Raw genomic sequence first — 17,043 nt, forward strand, 5'->3', positions numbered from 1 at the left:
AAGTGGAATTGCGCTATAGTCTAGACGTCGAGACAGTTGAAGATGCTCGAGACTCAATGTCTGAATCTGGACTTTGAGCTCGCAGCGATCTTATTGATTAGAAGATCTGTTTTCTATTGTCTTATGAGGAAATTCGCGTGATCTGTTCTAATCTTAAGAGTTGGAGTAATTGTTTTTCGCAGACGGAACTGATTTGGAGACAGAGAAAAGGATTAGATTGTATGAGATTTCTGACTACAAATCTTTCTGAGGATTTGATTGCAGCAGCTGATGTTTTGAGATGTTTTTATTTTATCTACTATCTGTTTATGGTTGTCTGATTGCAACTCTTTCAGTTCGATATCCTCAGAACGACGGACAGCCAGATTAGACGAGTAAAACTTTAGATGTTATGCCTTGAGTTGGAACCAGAGATGATTCGATTGTAACTGATCTTAGGAGGATTTGTTGATGAGAATGAGTCGACTTTTGATTGACAGACTTGAAGGAGTAAGTTGTGAGACACAGTTCATGTTGGAACCGTGTTTGATTTCGAGGACGAAATCTTTTCTTAGAGGGGGAGAATTGTAACGCCCCGATTTTATCTTAATCGACTTTATTTGAGATAATCGGAGATTCCAGAGTTCAAGAGCCGACTTGATTTTGATCAGGGTCCTTTTTGCAAATTTCGGATTTTTCAGGGACTAAAACGCAAATATGGACTTAATTAGATATTTATACCTTGTTTTGACTCCTCCTTCACTCCACCCTCTTCTCTCCCAACCGATTACTCCATTGAAGGCGTGAGAAAAGCTTTTCAACCTTTTGGATTTCAGTCCGAGCTCGATCCGTCCGTTGGAATTTATTTCTGAAGGAAGATTAGCGATCACGGCTGCGAGAGCTTCGTTGTATCGTAAGTTTTTCTACGATCAAATACGTTCTAGTTTTGGGATGTCGTTAGAATCATTTGAGATTCGAGTATGTTGATCTTGGCAGAGTTCTGATCGTTTATTCTCTGTCGGTTTTGAAATAAAGCGTCGTTCGGAATTGTTATGAATTTTTGAAGGGATTTTCGAAAATGCATGTGAGTTTGGATATGTGTTGGATTTGAGTTTGAATGTTTGAATGATGATTGTTATGAGTTGTTGGGATTGATATTATGATGTCTGCGTTTCCGGTTTATCAGATTATAGCCGTTATGCCGTCAGTTTGAAGTTTGAATATCGTTTCGTTTTTTTGATTAAACGATGTTTGATTGAAGAATTGGAATGCCGATATTGATATTTATGACTTCTTTGTTAGATTGATTTGAAGCCAGTGGAGTTGCGAGCTTTCAGCTTTGAACATTTCTGAAGATTGTAGCCAGTATCGTATCGATCTTCTTATTGTCGACTAGAAAGTTTGATTGAATCTAGAGTGAATTATTGTTGTTGTTCTAGGTTCGGAGCATCGACGTCTTGAGAAGAGGTATAAGATGACTTAGACTGGAATGGAACGTGTGACTCGAATCCGACTTGATTCAAGTGTTCCGAAGAATCACATACTTGCATGTTATTTGCTCTTGAATTTAGTTGATTGAGTTATGTTTTGCATTGCATTCATCTTGAGCCAGAATCCTTGATTTGAACAGCGGGCAAGATGACCCTTTTATGATAGACGTTTTGGGGATTATATTGTGAGTGGCCTGGGTGTAGCCATTTCACCTAGTGCTATCATACTCCTTATAGTCGCACCAAAGTCTAGAGGATAGAGATACGTAGCACCACCTCGATCGGGAGATTCGGTGAGTTGTTTACGTGATCTCGTCCTCGGGATCCCAAAAGCTAAAGTAGCAACTCTTTTGATTATCTGACTTGATAATCCCAGATTTTAAAGACATGCATTGCATTGTATGCATTTGAATTGAGTTTAGATAAGAATTTGGAAGTTGATGTATTTCGTTTGAGATACTTATTTGATATTGCATGTCTGTCTCTTTTACTGGGAATATCGTTCTCACCGGTTATCCGGTTGTTGTCTTTGTTTGTATGTGTACTTGGCAACAGGTGGGGCAGGACCGAGTCAAAGGCAGCATGGCTAGGTGGTTGAGATGATAGACGTGAGGCCTTGTTGTTTTAAAAGTCGAATATGTAATCGAACGTAGATTGTATTCGAACTCGTTTTGTATCAGTTATGGAACTTAGAAGTGATGCATGTTCTACTAGATTGATTATTGTACAACTCTAGAACTTCATGTATTGTATTTTGACAGTTTGGTGTATCAATGCATGCTTATGATTAATTTGGTTTATGGTTTTGCACTTTCCCAAGCTTTAGTTTGCTTTTTGGGAGTGTTTTTCAGTGCAGGTCGAAGGGGCAGCGCGCCCGCGCAACTTGAGGAGCGCCCGCGCCTCCCCTGGGCTTGGAATTTCGCATTTTGCAAGCTTCCGGCGCGCCCGCGCCTGAAGCTTGATTTTAAAAAATAATAATAATAATAATTTTGTTGTTTCGCGACGTGATTTTGCGTCGCCAAATGTCCAATTTTGCGTCGCCAATTGTGCTGGATTAATTTTATGTTTTCTTTGGCGAGATTAGATGATTAGAATCGAGGTCTCACACTGTATATAAAGGCAAATAAAACATGCAATCACATAATCCATGCAAACACATAATACATGCATACTCAATCTGGATATCTCGAATAATACTTCAGTACCTTACTAAGGAAGATCCTAGAAGCTCCCCTCTAGGTCCAAGCCTACCATGCAATTCTACAATACATAAATACCATGTATTAACTAGCATGTCAAACATCACCTATGTGAGGCCTCGGTTCTAATCTTTTATTCTTAAGATAATATAAACAATTATCATGCACCATCTATAAGACACCATCTATAAGTTAAGGCAAAAATAAAAAAAAAATTTATTTATCTGGTGAACAGTGCTGCGCTCGATCCTATAAAAGTCCAGGATCGAGCGCACCAAATTTTAAAACTCTCTGCAAAAAAAAAGCAGTGTGCCGCGCTTGATCCGGCAAAAAGCCAGGATCAAGCGCACCATTTTGTGAAACTATCTGCCTCGGAAATCACAGGGGCCGCGCTCGATCTTGCAATAACCTAGGATCGAGCACACCCCCTTGCCCAGAAAATTTCAGAACATGGAATGCCTTTCCTTACAAACTCAATCCAACAATAATCAAACAACATGCATCAATCCAAATTCAAACATAATCTCGACTACTCGATACAACAAGATACAACCAAGGTTTGAGTCTAGTAATTACCTCAAAACATAACTAGATTTGCATGCATTACAAAACATCAAAAGTTCGAATACATTCGACTTCTAAAAACCAAGCCTCACTTCTAATCTCTCGATCCTCTATCCACATTGTCTCTGACTGGTACCTGCCCCACCTGTTGCCAAGTACACATACAAACAAAGACAAACAGATGGATAATCCGGTGAGAATTGACATTCCCAGTAAAAGAGACTAACATGCTATCAAATAAACATATCAAGTCATATATGAACTCATTCTTCATATAATCAATTAATCCAATCATGTACTGAATTAAAATGATATGCATGTCTTTAAAACTTCTGGATTATCAGACTCAGATAATCGAATGGAATTCTTCTATTCTTTCTTTCTTTCTTCGGTTTGGGATCCCGAGGTTAAAACATCTTACAATCACACCGACTTCCCTCTCGAGGTGGACGAGGCATATTTTAATCCTCTAGACTCCACAACATTATAGTGAGTTAAACAATGAAGTAGTAAATCGCCTACCAAGTCACTCGACTACAATCTTTAGATCGTCTAATTCAAAATGAATAATCAATTCGGCTCAATATGAATGCACATGAATCTAATGCATTCAAATAACAATTCAGACATATATTCAAATAAGCACATAAGCACATAAACATGCAATATGTGATTTATTCTAGGACACTCGAATCAATCCGGATTCGAGTTAATCGTCCTATTCCATTCCAAAGTCATCTTATACCTTTCTTCGTGTTGTTCACAGTCGTCGATCTGTAAAACAACAATTCTCAATCAAAGTTCCTTCAATCAAAATCTATCCAAATCCATCGAGAAATAAAGAATAACATCGACACTATACCAGCTCAACTCTTCCAACTGATCAAAGCTGTAAGGCTCTCAACTTCCAGGACTTCAAATCAATCTATCAGAAGAAGTCATAGTGATCAAAATTGATATCAAAACTCATATCAAACTCGGTATAACTCAAAACATCAAACCGATATCTAAATCTCAAACTGACGGCATAACGGCTATAACTGATCAAACCGGAAATGCAGACAGCAAAACAACAACTCAATAAACTCATTCCAATCCTCAAACCTCAATTTCAACACAATCCCAACACATCACAAAATCAAGGTTTTCGAAAATAACTAGAAAAATCATAACAATTCCGATCGTCGTTAGACCTTCGAACCGTCTTAGATATACGATCACTGCTAACTCATAATCATACTCTCCGATTATAAACAAATTCTAACAACATCGAAAAATTCAAACTTCCCAGAATTAAGATATACTTACTTCCAAACGAAGCACTCGTCGCTGTGATCGTAGATATCAAGTCATATTTCAATTTTATCGGACGGACTAAGCTAGAATCGAAATCACAAAAGCTCGGAAGCTTTTTGATCGCCTAAAATGGTGAAGGGGCGACTTGGAGGTGATGAAGGTAAGGAAGAAAGACTTAGTCAACAAGTCTAATATATAACAAATCCACTTTTTGCGTTCTAGTCCCTGAAATTTCCAAAAATTGCAAAAAGGTCCCTGATTAATAAAAATTCCGATCTCGAATTCTGAAATAACTTATTATCTCAAATAACATCAATTAAGATAAAGACGGGGCGTTACAATTCTCCCCCTCTAAGAAAAGATTTCGTCCTCGAAATCATCAATATCAACTCATAAGAAGAAAATTAAGAATTCAAGAATAGAATTAAGAACTCACATCAGATAAACAAATCCGGAAATCTCTGCCTCATGTCAGATTCTGTCTCCCAAGTCGCTTCTTCGACTTCGTGACGACTCCACTGAACTTTCACCCAAGAAATCGTTTTGGTTCTGAGCTGTTTCTCCTTTCTGTCAAGGATCTGAATCGGTCTCTCAAAATAACTCAGAGTTTCATCAAGTTCGGCTTCATCAGGTTGAAGAACATGAGAAGGATTTGGATGATACTTCCGCAGCATAGAGACATGGAAGACGTCGTGAATACCAGATAAAGAAGGAGGAAGTGCTAATCGGTAGGCTAGATCGCCTATCTTCTCTAAAATCTCATACGGACCGATGTATCTTGGTGACAACTTCCCTCTCTTCCTAAATCTACAGTACCTCTAAACGGAGAAATCTTCAAGAATACTCGGTCTCCCTGATCAAAAGATAGAGGTCTGCGATGGATATTTGCATACTTCGCTTGTCGGTCCTGAGCAGTCTTCATTCTCAACCGAATAATCTTCACCTGCTCAGCCATATCACGAATCATATCTGGTCCCAAGTCTGGGGACTCAGACATCTCATCCCAGTACAGAGGAGATCTTCACTTCTTTCCTTACAACGCTTCAAAGGGTGCCATTCCTATACTCGTTTGGAAGCTGTTGTTGTACGAAAACTCGACGAGAGGCAATGAATCTTGCCAAGTAGTGCCAAAGTCAAGCACCACTGCTCGTAACATATCCTCCAGAGTCTGAATCATTCGCTCAGACTGAACGTCGGTCTGAGGATGATAAACTGTACTCAGATGCAACTTAGTACCAAGAGCCTCTTGTAGGCTGTGCCAAAAATAAGAAGTAAACCGAGGATCTCGGTCAGAAACAATCGATCTCGGTACCCCGTGCAATTTGACAATTTCTCTGACATACAAATCGGCCATCTGATCATGGCGGTACGTCATCCGATAAGGAATGAAGCAAGTAGACTTCGTCAACCTATCAATCACTACCCAAATAGCATCGCATCCTCGAACCAATCGGGGTGGTTTTGTGACGAAATCCATCGAAATGTGATCCCACTTCCATTCTGGAATAGACAGACTGTGCAGAAGCCCACCTGGTCTCTTTCTCTCGGCTTTAACCTGCTGACAGTTCAAACAATGGGATACAAACCTCACCACATCCTTCTTCAACCTCTTCCACTAGAACTGACTCTTCAAGTCTTTATACATCTTTTGGCCTCCGGGATGAACACTGAACCGACTACAATGCGCCTCTCTCAGAATACGCTGTCTTATCGCTTTGATACCACTTAATGTGAGGCCTTGGTTCTAATCTTCCATTCTTAAGATAATATAAACAATTATCATGCACCATCTATAAGACACCATCTATAAGATAAGGCAACAAATAAAATTTTTTTTTATTTTTCTGGTGAACAGTGCTGCGCTCGATCCTATAAAAGTCCAGGATCGAGCGCACCAAATTTTAAAACTCTCTTCCGAGAAAAAGCAGTGTGCCGCACTCGATCCGGAAAAAAGCCAGGATCGAGCGCACCATTTTGTGAAACTCTCTGCCTCGGAAATCACAGGGGCCGCGCTCGATCCTGCAATAACCTAGGATCGAGTGCACCCCCTTGCCCAGAAAATTTCAGAACATGGAATGTCTTTCCTTACAAACTCAATCCAACAATAATCAAACAACATGCATCAATCCAAATTCAAACATAATCTCGACTACTCGATACAACAAGATACAACCAAGGTTTGAGTCTAGTAATTACTTCAAAACATAACTAGATTCGCATGCATTACAAAACATCAAAAGTTCGAATACATTCGACTTCTAAAAACCAAGCCTCACTTCTAATCTCTCGATCCTCTATCCACGTGGTCTCTGACTGGTACCTGCCCCACCTGTTTCCAAGTACACATACAAACAAAGACAAATAGCCGAATAATCCGGTGAGAATTGACATTCCCAGTAAAAGAGACTAACATGCTATCAAATAAACATATCAAGTCATATATGAACTCATTCTTCATATAATCAATTAATCCAATCATGTACTGAATTAAAATGATATGCATGTCTTTAAAACTTCTGGATTATCAGACTCAGATAATCGAATGGAATTCTTCTATTCTTTCTTTCTTTCTTCGCTTTGGGATCCCGAGGTTAAAACATCCTAAAATCACACCGAATTCCCTCTCGAGGTGGACGAGGCATATTTTAATCCTCTAGACTCCAGAGCATTATAGTGAGTTAAACAACGAAGTAGTAAATCGCCTACCAAGTCACTCGACTACAATCTCTAGATCGTCTAATTCAAAATGAATAATAAATTCGGCTCAATATGAATGCACATGAATCTAATGCATTCAAATAATAATTCAGACATATATTCAAATAAGCACATAAGCACATAAACATGCAATATGTGATTTCTTCTAGGACACTCGAATCAATCCGAATTCGAGTTAATCGTCCTATTCCATTCCAAAGTCATCTTATACCTTTCTTCATGTTGTTCACAGTCGTCGATCTGTAAAACAACAATTCTCAATCAAAGTTGCTTCAATCAAAATCTATCCAAATCCATCGAGAAATAAAGAATAACATCGACACTATACCGGCTCAACTCTTCCAACTGATCAAATCTGTAAGGCTCTCAACTTCCAGGACTTCAAATCAATCTATCAGAAGAAGTCATAGTGATCAAAATTGATATCAAAACTCATATCAAATTCGGTATAACTCAAAATATCAAACCGATATCTAAATCTCAAACTGACGGCATAACGCTATAACTGATCAAACCGGAAATGCAGACAGCAAAACAACAACTCAATAAACTCATTCCAAACCTCAAACCTCAATTTTAACACAATCCCAACACATCACAAAATCAAGGTTTTCGAAAATAACTAGAAAAATCATAACAATTCCGATCGTCGTTAGACCTTCGAACCGTCTTAGATATACAATCACTGCTAACTCATAATCATCCTCTCCGATTATAAACAAATTCTAACAACATCAAAAATTTCAAACTTCCCATAATTAAGATATACTTACTTCCAAACGGAGCACTCGTCGCTGTGATCGTAGATATCAAGTCAGATTTCAATTCTATCGGACGGACTGAGCTAGAATCGAAATCACAAAAGCTCGAAAGCTTTTTGATCGCCTAAAATGGTGAAGGGGCGACTTGGAGGTGATGAAGGTAAGGAAGAAAGACTTAGTCAACAAGTCTAATATATAAAAAATCCACTTTTTGCATTCTAGTCCCTGAAATTTCCAAAAAATGCAAAAAGGTCCCTGATTAATAAAAAGTCCGATCTCGAATTCTGAAATCACTGATTATCTCAAATAACATCAATTAAGATAAAGACGGGGCGTTACAACCTAACATGCTCTAAAGGCCTTATTTAAACTAAAGCCTACTCCCAATTTACTATAGGGAACTAGATCCATACTTTCGTCTGTCGTTAGCCCGCTGATGTTGCATGCCCCAGAGCATGGGCATAGACTAGCTTCGACCCTTGGACACCTCACCAGAGCTTCGCGACATGGCTGCTATTACGGACACTGTCCGTTATAAAAAAAATACTATTTCCTACTCCAACTCTTAAAGAAAGAGTCCCGAATTCCTTAAAATAGAGGCATAACGGTAGAGGAGAGGAATTGAACAATTTCAAATGAAGCAAACTCGACCCCTATTTATAGGCCTCTATTGGACGTTTGTTCCCCGGTTCGGATGGTCCGATCTATTCATGACTTCCACATCGCATGCATGCAATTTTGGATGGTCCGATCCCTCTTCGGATCATCCGATCTCTTACGTCCGATACACCTGTTGAATTCCTTTTGACATCTGTCCTAGGAGAGTTCGGACCGTCTGATCCCTATATCGGATCGTCCGATCTTACCCTCCTCCAAACTCTGATCGTGTCTCCAAACTTTCCTGGTTCGGTCCCAGTTCGGATCCTTCAATCTACTCGAGCCCAAGAAGCTCATTAACAAATTTTTGGGCATTCTGGACCCAAATCCTTGGTTCGTGTGATCATATTAAAAATCCTTAATCACATTTAAATCTCTTAATATTGTAAAATAGAACCGGACTACTACATTCTCCCCCACTTTAGATAATTTTGTCCACGAAATAAATCTTAAGTACCGATACGGACTTGAATAAGAACAACAAGTTCTTTATTCTCTTATATCATTTTACAATATTTTACTATAATCCAAAAATCACCTGTAACAACATGGTCTCTGCACAAATGTCAAATATGTATTCACTGTACCTTATATGTTTGCAATATGTAAGACTCATCTACCATAAATCATCATTACAGTGACACATGAAACACATCGTGGATACTAGACCTGTTCAGTGGCAATGCTAATTTATACTATATCTCATTTACTTTCCAACATCCCAATTAGACCAATAAACTCTAAAGATACCTTTCTGGTGAATCAACTATATCAATCCTCAGTTGAATTAATTCTGGTCCTTCAACCTGTCGTTTTCCCTACTTCTTTCAGAAAAGTGGAGTATGACATCATCATCCGTACAACGCTTTAAATGGTGTTATACCATTACTTTAATTATAGTTGTTGTTGTACGCGAAATAAATCAGTGGCAACTGATCTTGGCAAGCTGGACCAAAGTTCATACTTGTAATATATCTTCAAGAGTACAAATCGTGCATTCCCACTAATCATCAGTCTCCAGATGATATTCAGCACTCGAGCCATGAATAGTATCATTATCACGTTACAAACTCCCCTAGAATCTGGAAATACATCTGGAGTCCCATTTCCTGACAATGCCTACTGGTATGTCATGGAAACTCAAAATTTTCCGAATGTATAATCAATCATTACTGTCAAAAGTGAAATCTCGATTACACAAAACGAAACGTGCTGTATTGGTGAGTCGATACATCACAACCCTGATAGTATCATAATTCCTTGATAATACTATCAAATGGGTCACAAAGTCCATCGTGAGAACTCCCATTTCTACTCAAGAATCGATAACTTATGATACAAACTTCCAAGTTGTCGATGTTCAATATAGATCTGTTGATACACCCAATACTTAGGAAACATACTTATAAACAAAGCGTTTTATACCTTTCCACCTGAACTGAGTACACAAGTCCTTGTACACCAAAAGAATTCTCATACTAATGACTAACACTTGTCATAACACATGCGACAACGTCGTTGTCCACAATTTCTGATTTCCTGAAACCTTCAGGTTCTATTCATGGAAATATCAATATTTATTCTGTTGAATCTCAAGTCGATTAGTACAATCCCTAGTACTAATATAATGACATCTATCTCATAACTTGAGATAACACCAGAAAATGAGAATACTGATTATCCTGCCATGAATAATAATAATTCCTTAGTAAATTTTGATTTGCACTACTAGATGAACAAAACAGTTTCATCCCTCTTCGGCAAAGTCCTTAAATCAATACAATCTAGCTAACCCCTGACTTGATCTCATCGAATCAGACGTATCAATGGCCTAACTCATGCAATAGACATCCCAAAAAATTGGTGACAACAATCCCACTAGACCTGGTGACTTTAGATCTCAGCTGCTGTTCTTTTCCCATGTCTGAACACTTGATGTTATCCTGTTAGTATCCATTGAAATTCAAACACTTGCTAGATCAATTTCTGAAAATGAAATCCCAGAAATACTGCAGAAAAATTTGTGAGAACTGAATATCTGAGTATTGTACTCATCCTATCAGTTTCTTCCAATGATTAGAAATCTTATAGTTCAGGTCCAAATCACCAAGTAATAAATAATTCCATTCGTTCTTTTTGCAAAAGAACATTTACCTCCCCCATCACGGGGTTACAATATCTGTATCTACCACAGATAAATTAAAAGTAAAACTTTTAATCAACCCTTCTTAAGCAAAAGGAAATCCAAAAGCCGAACTAGCATATTTCTTGGGAACAACTACGTATACCTCAGACTACCTAAGACTATAGTCAAAAATAGTCACTGGACACTAATCTTGCACCAGTCTAACTAACTATTTCAATCATCTGATAGATCTCAAACTCTTCTGATGCAAAATGTTCCTAATCAGGAAACACTTATCCCATCACTTAGAATCCCAATTATCATGATGATCATTAATTAATTTTCTGATAGAATCGGACAATACTGGTCAAACCTCTTGGTTCTCCCCCAGTATCACGTGCGAAAGATATCCGTCCAGAATATACACTTGTCAAGGAATTCTTTCCAAGACTATTCTATCAACGGAAACTAAAATCTGTATTTCTGATGAAGTCAGACGATAATTCATCACATTCCTTGGAACTAACCCAACACCAAGAATAATCCAAAGAAGACTCAAATAAAATTTGAATATCCTTTTGATAGTTATACCCATTGCTATGACTATACATACACCGAGACTGAGGTAAGTCTTCCTATAATGCCAAAATAAAACAGAAGAATCCTTCCAGAGTACACCGACATAAGGTCGCACTTCCTATACCATCTCAAAACCCGACAGTCATCAGCATCCTGGCATAACTCATCCCTGAGTCTCTGATAAATCATTACTGAATGACATTCCTATCTGGACCAAAATCATTGGTCAAAGAAAACTTTCATAATTTCACATAATCACTACTCAAATCCCGAGTTTGCAAACATCTGAAAATTCAATCTTGTCGAATACCAATTCAACAAAACTCTTGGATTAAATCCCAAAATCCAAAATCAAAGATCGAAACTTATCTGTTCAGAATGATTACTTGTCAATGAAAATCTCTTTCAAGACTAATTCTGACAGCAGAACATCTGTATCTCTAACGAAATACAGACGATAACTAAACCCTGATACCACACCTGGTATCTATCCAATCCAAAGTCATAACTTGTTGTGACTGTTGCCAAAACCCAGACTGAGTAGCCTTCCCTATATAGTTCTTGGAGCACAGGCTTCCAAACAACCTCTGAAGTATGAAAACTTCCAGAGCAATACCGACTAAGGGTTGCGCCTCCTCTCATCTATTCCCGGTCACAGTCCACAACTCTTGGTATTACTTGACCTGACACCCTGATGAAAATCCATCATCACAAGGCAACAACCTAAAAAGGTCAAAACAGCCAACTGTTATAAGGAAATCCGCTTACAACAAGTATTTGTGACTCCTGATGAATCGCATCACCCATGGCACTATCCACAGCCAATCGGTTAACTAGGTTATCCAAGGAAAAACACCTAGTACTTAAACAACTAAAAACATGCATAATTCAATCTTAATTATACACATGCTTAAACAAATGACTGATCTTTTATTCAATATAATCATGATATTCCAAAATATTACAATACTTGAACCACCAATCCAGTTTCTAATACAAATTTTATTAAAATACCATGTAATACATAACTTAATCAAAATATTACACTGAAAGATGTACAATACAATAATAACTAATTACATAAAATAACTGAAATCTTTAATACATCTGATTACAACTGAAATATAGTATTTAAATTCTGCGGATCTTTCATTCCGACTACTGATCTTGAACATGAGGTTTACCTTCTGCCACACTCTAAAACATTGATAAGTGAATTTTGTGTGCATTATTTTATGTTATTTTTATATCTATTTTGCATGAATTTGTATTGTCTCATTGTATTTTTATAAGTTTTTATTTTGATTTATTTTATTTGTGTGCACTTCACTCTTCGGGTTGATTTTTGTAGGAATTTGTGAAGAAATCATAATTTTGGGGCAAGAGAAGAGCTGCAAGAATGAGTTACCGAGCAGCAATTGTCAAAACATTATTTTTAATTATAGATTCATCTAAATCCGATCTATACCGTTCAAAATAAATTTCAAGATGTTTTAAAGTTGTTGTTCACATTTCGGCTTGATCCGACGGCTAGAACTCTAGATATGATTTTTTCAAGAAACCTGGCTGGAAAGGACACATGCACGGACCCAGGCACAGACCTGGCACGGGGTCCATGCATAACACAGAAAATTAAGATTTAGGGAAGAAAACAGCTCGCAGCGAGAAATCGCGCAAAAAAAATAATTAGAATTTTCGATAATTAAAACTATGGATTTTGCGAGCTTTATTTTATGGGCTTTCAAACCCATATAAAAAGGGACTTAACAGCAGATGAAAGGGGGGAGATCGCACGTAGATAGAAGAAGCGGCTAGACGGAAGCTTGGAGCTTGAAGAACCCTCAAATCCAGTTTTTCTTTCTTTCTAATCTTTTGATTATTAAACTTGTTTGAATTTTTTTTTCAACTATTGATTACTTTTTCTTCAACCAAGGCCGTGTGATTGGGCCGGACAAATCTATGTAGAAAACTTGGATGTTTGTTTGGGATTTTTTAGATTTGGTTTTATGATATTGATTATTAGATTTATATTTGTCTTGTGAATGATCTGGCCAATTGTTTGCTTGCATGTTAATCGATTCTAAGTCGAAAAAAGAGGAATTTATTTCGATCACTCTAATAATTAACACGAGTTAAAATTGACTAGAAATAGTATTCGATTTCATCGTGCGATTTTATGTGCAAACTGAATTCTCATAGTTCCTAATGCATTTGAGTTTGATTAGAATTATGAAAATTAATCCGTCAATATTTGAATAGGTTTAATTGTTCTAGAAATAGACCTTTAAACAAGTTAGGAGGATTCATCGTAATTTAAGATTAAATCTGATTCTTGAATCGGCTACATGTTATATGATTTGTTCGGTACCTAAGTGTTTCTTGGTTGTCTTAATTTAATTGAATTTATTCTTCTATTTTAAATTCTTATTATTTTTAATAAATTATTTTTTATTTAATTCATCGCAACCTTTTTATTATACTGTCTAGATTAAGCTAAATAATTAATTATTGAGAATTTACTACAGTCTCTGTGGGATCGATACTTGGACTCTCTGTCCATTTTACTATTACTTGACCTAGTACATTTGCTAGTAAACACCGATTTAAGCGATCAAGTTTTTGGCGTCGTTGCCGGGGACTGTTTAGTTAATATTAGGATAGATTATTTGCTTGAGACTAGACATTTTTATTTCTTGCATTGTTTAATTCTTAATTCTTAATTTTATTGTTTTTTTACTTGTGAGGTGCTTGGAGATGAATCATCGACATGTGTTCACATGGTTTGTCCAACAATACTCGGAGCCATTCTATGTTTCTTGGGGGAGATTCAATGACTTGGAAAACAAATTTCGATACCATGATTTGTCAAACTACACGCTAACTCAGATTTTCTATGGTGGATTGGATGAGAAAACAAGAAGTTGGATAGATTATGGAGCTTTGGCTACTGATAGTCACTTGTTCAACAGAGATTACATGAGTGCGATGCACTTGTTAACTATATGGCAGATTTCGACTACCATTGGCATTGTGATCCTTCACTGCAGAGTTGGAGTCACCAATATCCTCCAAAACCCCAATACCCAAAATGTTCAAATCAACCTCTTGAGCATACGTGGAGAGTGGAGCATACTCTTATGAATTTTTGAATCATTTGCAGGACATTGTTAATAAACAGTCAGAGATCAACTAGAAATTTTCCGAAACTCACATCAATTCTTTGAGTTTCTTGGATGAACAAATGAAGCTTCTGGTGCAATCCGTTCCTGATATCAACCAAGATAATGAAGCGATTTGTGTTGATCAATTTGCATGGGAATGTGATCCTGCAACCGTAGTTGAGCCAGATAAGAGGAAATTTTATTAGAGGAATTTGAATGCGAAGATAAGCCAAAAATGACAGTGGAGGAGGAATAAATATACAAGGCGAAGGATTTGACCTCGTAAATGATCTTCAAATGTGCATCACTTGAAGATCCATTATTTCCATTGACGCCAACTCCAAAATATCATATCCTCCATGAGCTTTAGTTTAGATTCGGACTCTCCTTCCAAATAATCAGTTTTTGACGAGTATTGTTGGACCGACGAGCTTACCATGCCAATATCATGCCAAGATTGAGGGCGTAGGAAATCAAGACTCATACGTAGAGTCGTATGATTCTTACTATGGGTGGCAGCCGCTCTTTAAAGGTTGATTCTGCATAGTCGGGCTATAGAATATAACTTTAGCGTTGACTAGGAGGAAACACAGTGTTCTCTTTTCATTATTTTTTTATTGTTATTTTTAATGTTATTATATTTTGTAATCCATTGCCTTACCCGTCTCCTTTATATGTGTAGTTTGTTTCCTCGCTAAGAAAAGTTTTTGTGAAGTTTTACAGATGAAGGAGAAGGACTAAGCAAAAACCAGGGGAGTTTTATTTTTGTTGCCATTGTGTTTCATTTCTTTCTGCATGTGTTTGTTCATTTTTGCATTCTGTTCATTGTTTCTAAATCATTGAGGGCAATGCTTTGGATAAGTAAAGGGGTAGTCTAGTTTTTATGTTTTTATTAGTGTTGTGTTTGTTTTGCATCTATAATGTTTTAGTTTGATTGCATATAGTTCGTTTTTGTGTTTTTTTGCATGTGTGTCAAGTGGAATGATGAATGAGAGCCGATGATGATATGAAGTTTTGAATTTTGTGAAAAATTTTGTTTTTGCTCTTGATTTGACATGAAAAACTGTAAGTTGAACCGTGAATAAATTTAAGAACTTATGTGAGACCAATGAATTGTAGAGAAAGATTTGATGAAGTTTCTGTCTGTTTGATCATTGCACGACAATAGGTGTTTTGTGGATATTAACTGTGTTCTCTGAATTTTGATGAGTCTCTTACATTGCACTTATGATCTTGGGCGCACCAAAAAATTTGAATTAATGAATTTGATAAATTAATTGATTTTTGAAAAATAATAACAACTCAATCCGGGTTTCGGCCAAGGGATTGAAATCCTAATCGCCTAGTCTGAAACTAAGTCTGCGGTGTGTAAAATCCGGAGGTGTGTAATTAATTATCTCAAGGGAGGTGTGTTTTGTTAAGAGATCGTTGGAAGAAATGGACACTTGAGAGTGAAACTTGCACTGATTTGTCACAGGTCGCTAAGCAGTCTTGAAACTGATTCTGTCTAAGTTGCATGTAATTGGAATGACATCGCACACACACACATTCACGCTAAATCGAAGGTGTATCTTGAAGAGTTGAGGGCGTTTGTGATTTTGGTTTGTGTTGAAACTTCTTTGAGGCTAATTTCCATGAATTTTCTTACTTTTTTGTTTGTTGTGTGTTTTTTGCATTGTTTGTCTTACTCGAGGGCGAGCAAGGTTTAAGTATGGGGGTGTTGATAAGTGCATTTTGTGCGCATTATTTTATGTTATTTTTATATCTATTTTGCATGCATTCGTATTGTATCATTGTGTTTTTATGTGTTTTTATTGTTATTTATTTCATTTGTGTGCACTTCACTCTCCGGGTTGATTTTTGTAGGAATTTATGAAGAAATCATGATTTCGGGGCAAGAAAAGAGCCGCAAGAATGAGTTACGAAGCAGCAATGGTAAAAAATTTATTTTTGATTATAGAGACTCTCAAATCTGATTTCCACCGTTCAAAATCAATTTCAAGATGTTTAAAAGCTGATGTCCAAATTTCTGCTAGATCCAACGGCTAGAACTCGAGTTATGATTTTTTTCAAGAAACCTGGGCGCTGGACACATGCACAAACCCAGGCACGGATCTGGCACGGGGTCCTGCACGCTGGACACATGCAATGCCGCGTGATTAGTCTGGTCAAATCTATGTAGAAAACTTGGATGTTTGTTTGGGATTTTTCAGATTTGGTTCTATGTTATTGATTATTATATTTATATTTGTCTTGTGAATGATCTGGCCAATTGTTTGCTTGCATGTTAATCGATTATAAGTCGACAGAGGAGGAATTGATTTCGATCACTATAATAATTAACACGAGGTAAAATTGACTAGAAATAGTATTCGATTTCATCATGCGATTTTAGATGCAAACTGAATTCTCATAGTTCCTAATGCATTTGGATTTGATTAGAATTATGAAAATTAATCCGTCAATATTTGAATAGGTTTAATTGTTCTAAAAATAGACCTTTAAACAAGTTAG

Source organism: Henckelia pumila, chromosome 4 (genome assembly GCF_033568475.1).
Source record: "Henckelia pumila isolate YLH828 chromosome 4, ASM3356847v2, whole genome shotgun sequence".
NCBI lineage: Eukaryota > Viridiplantae > Streptophyta > Magnoliopsida > Lamiales > Gesneriaceae > Henckelia > Henckelia pumila.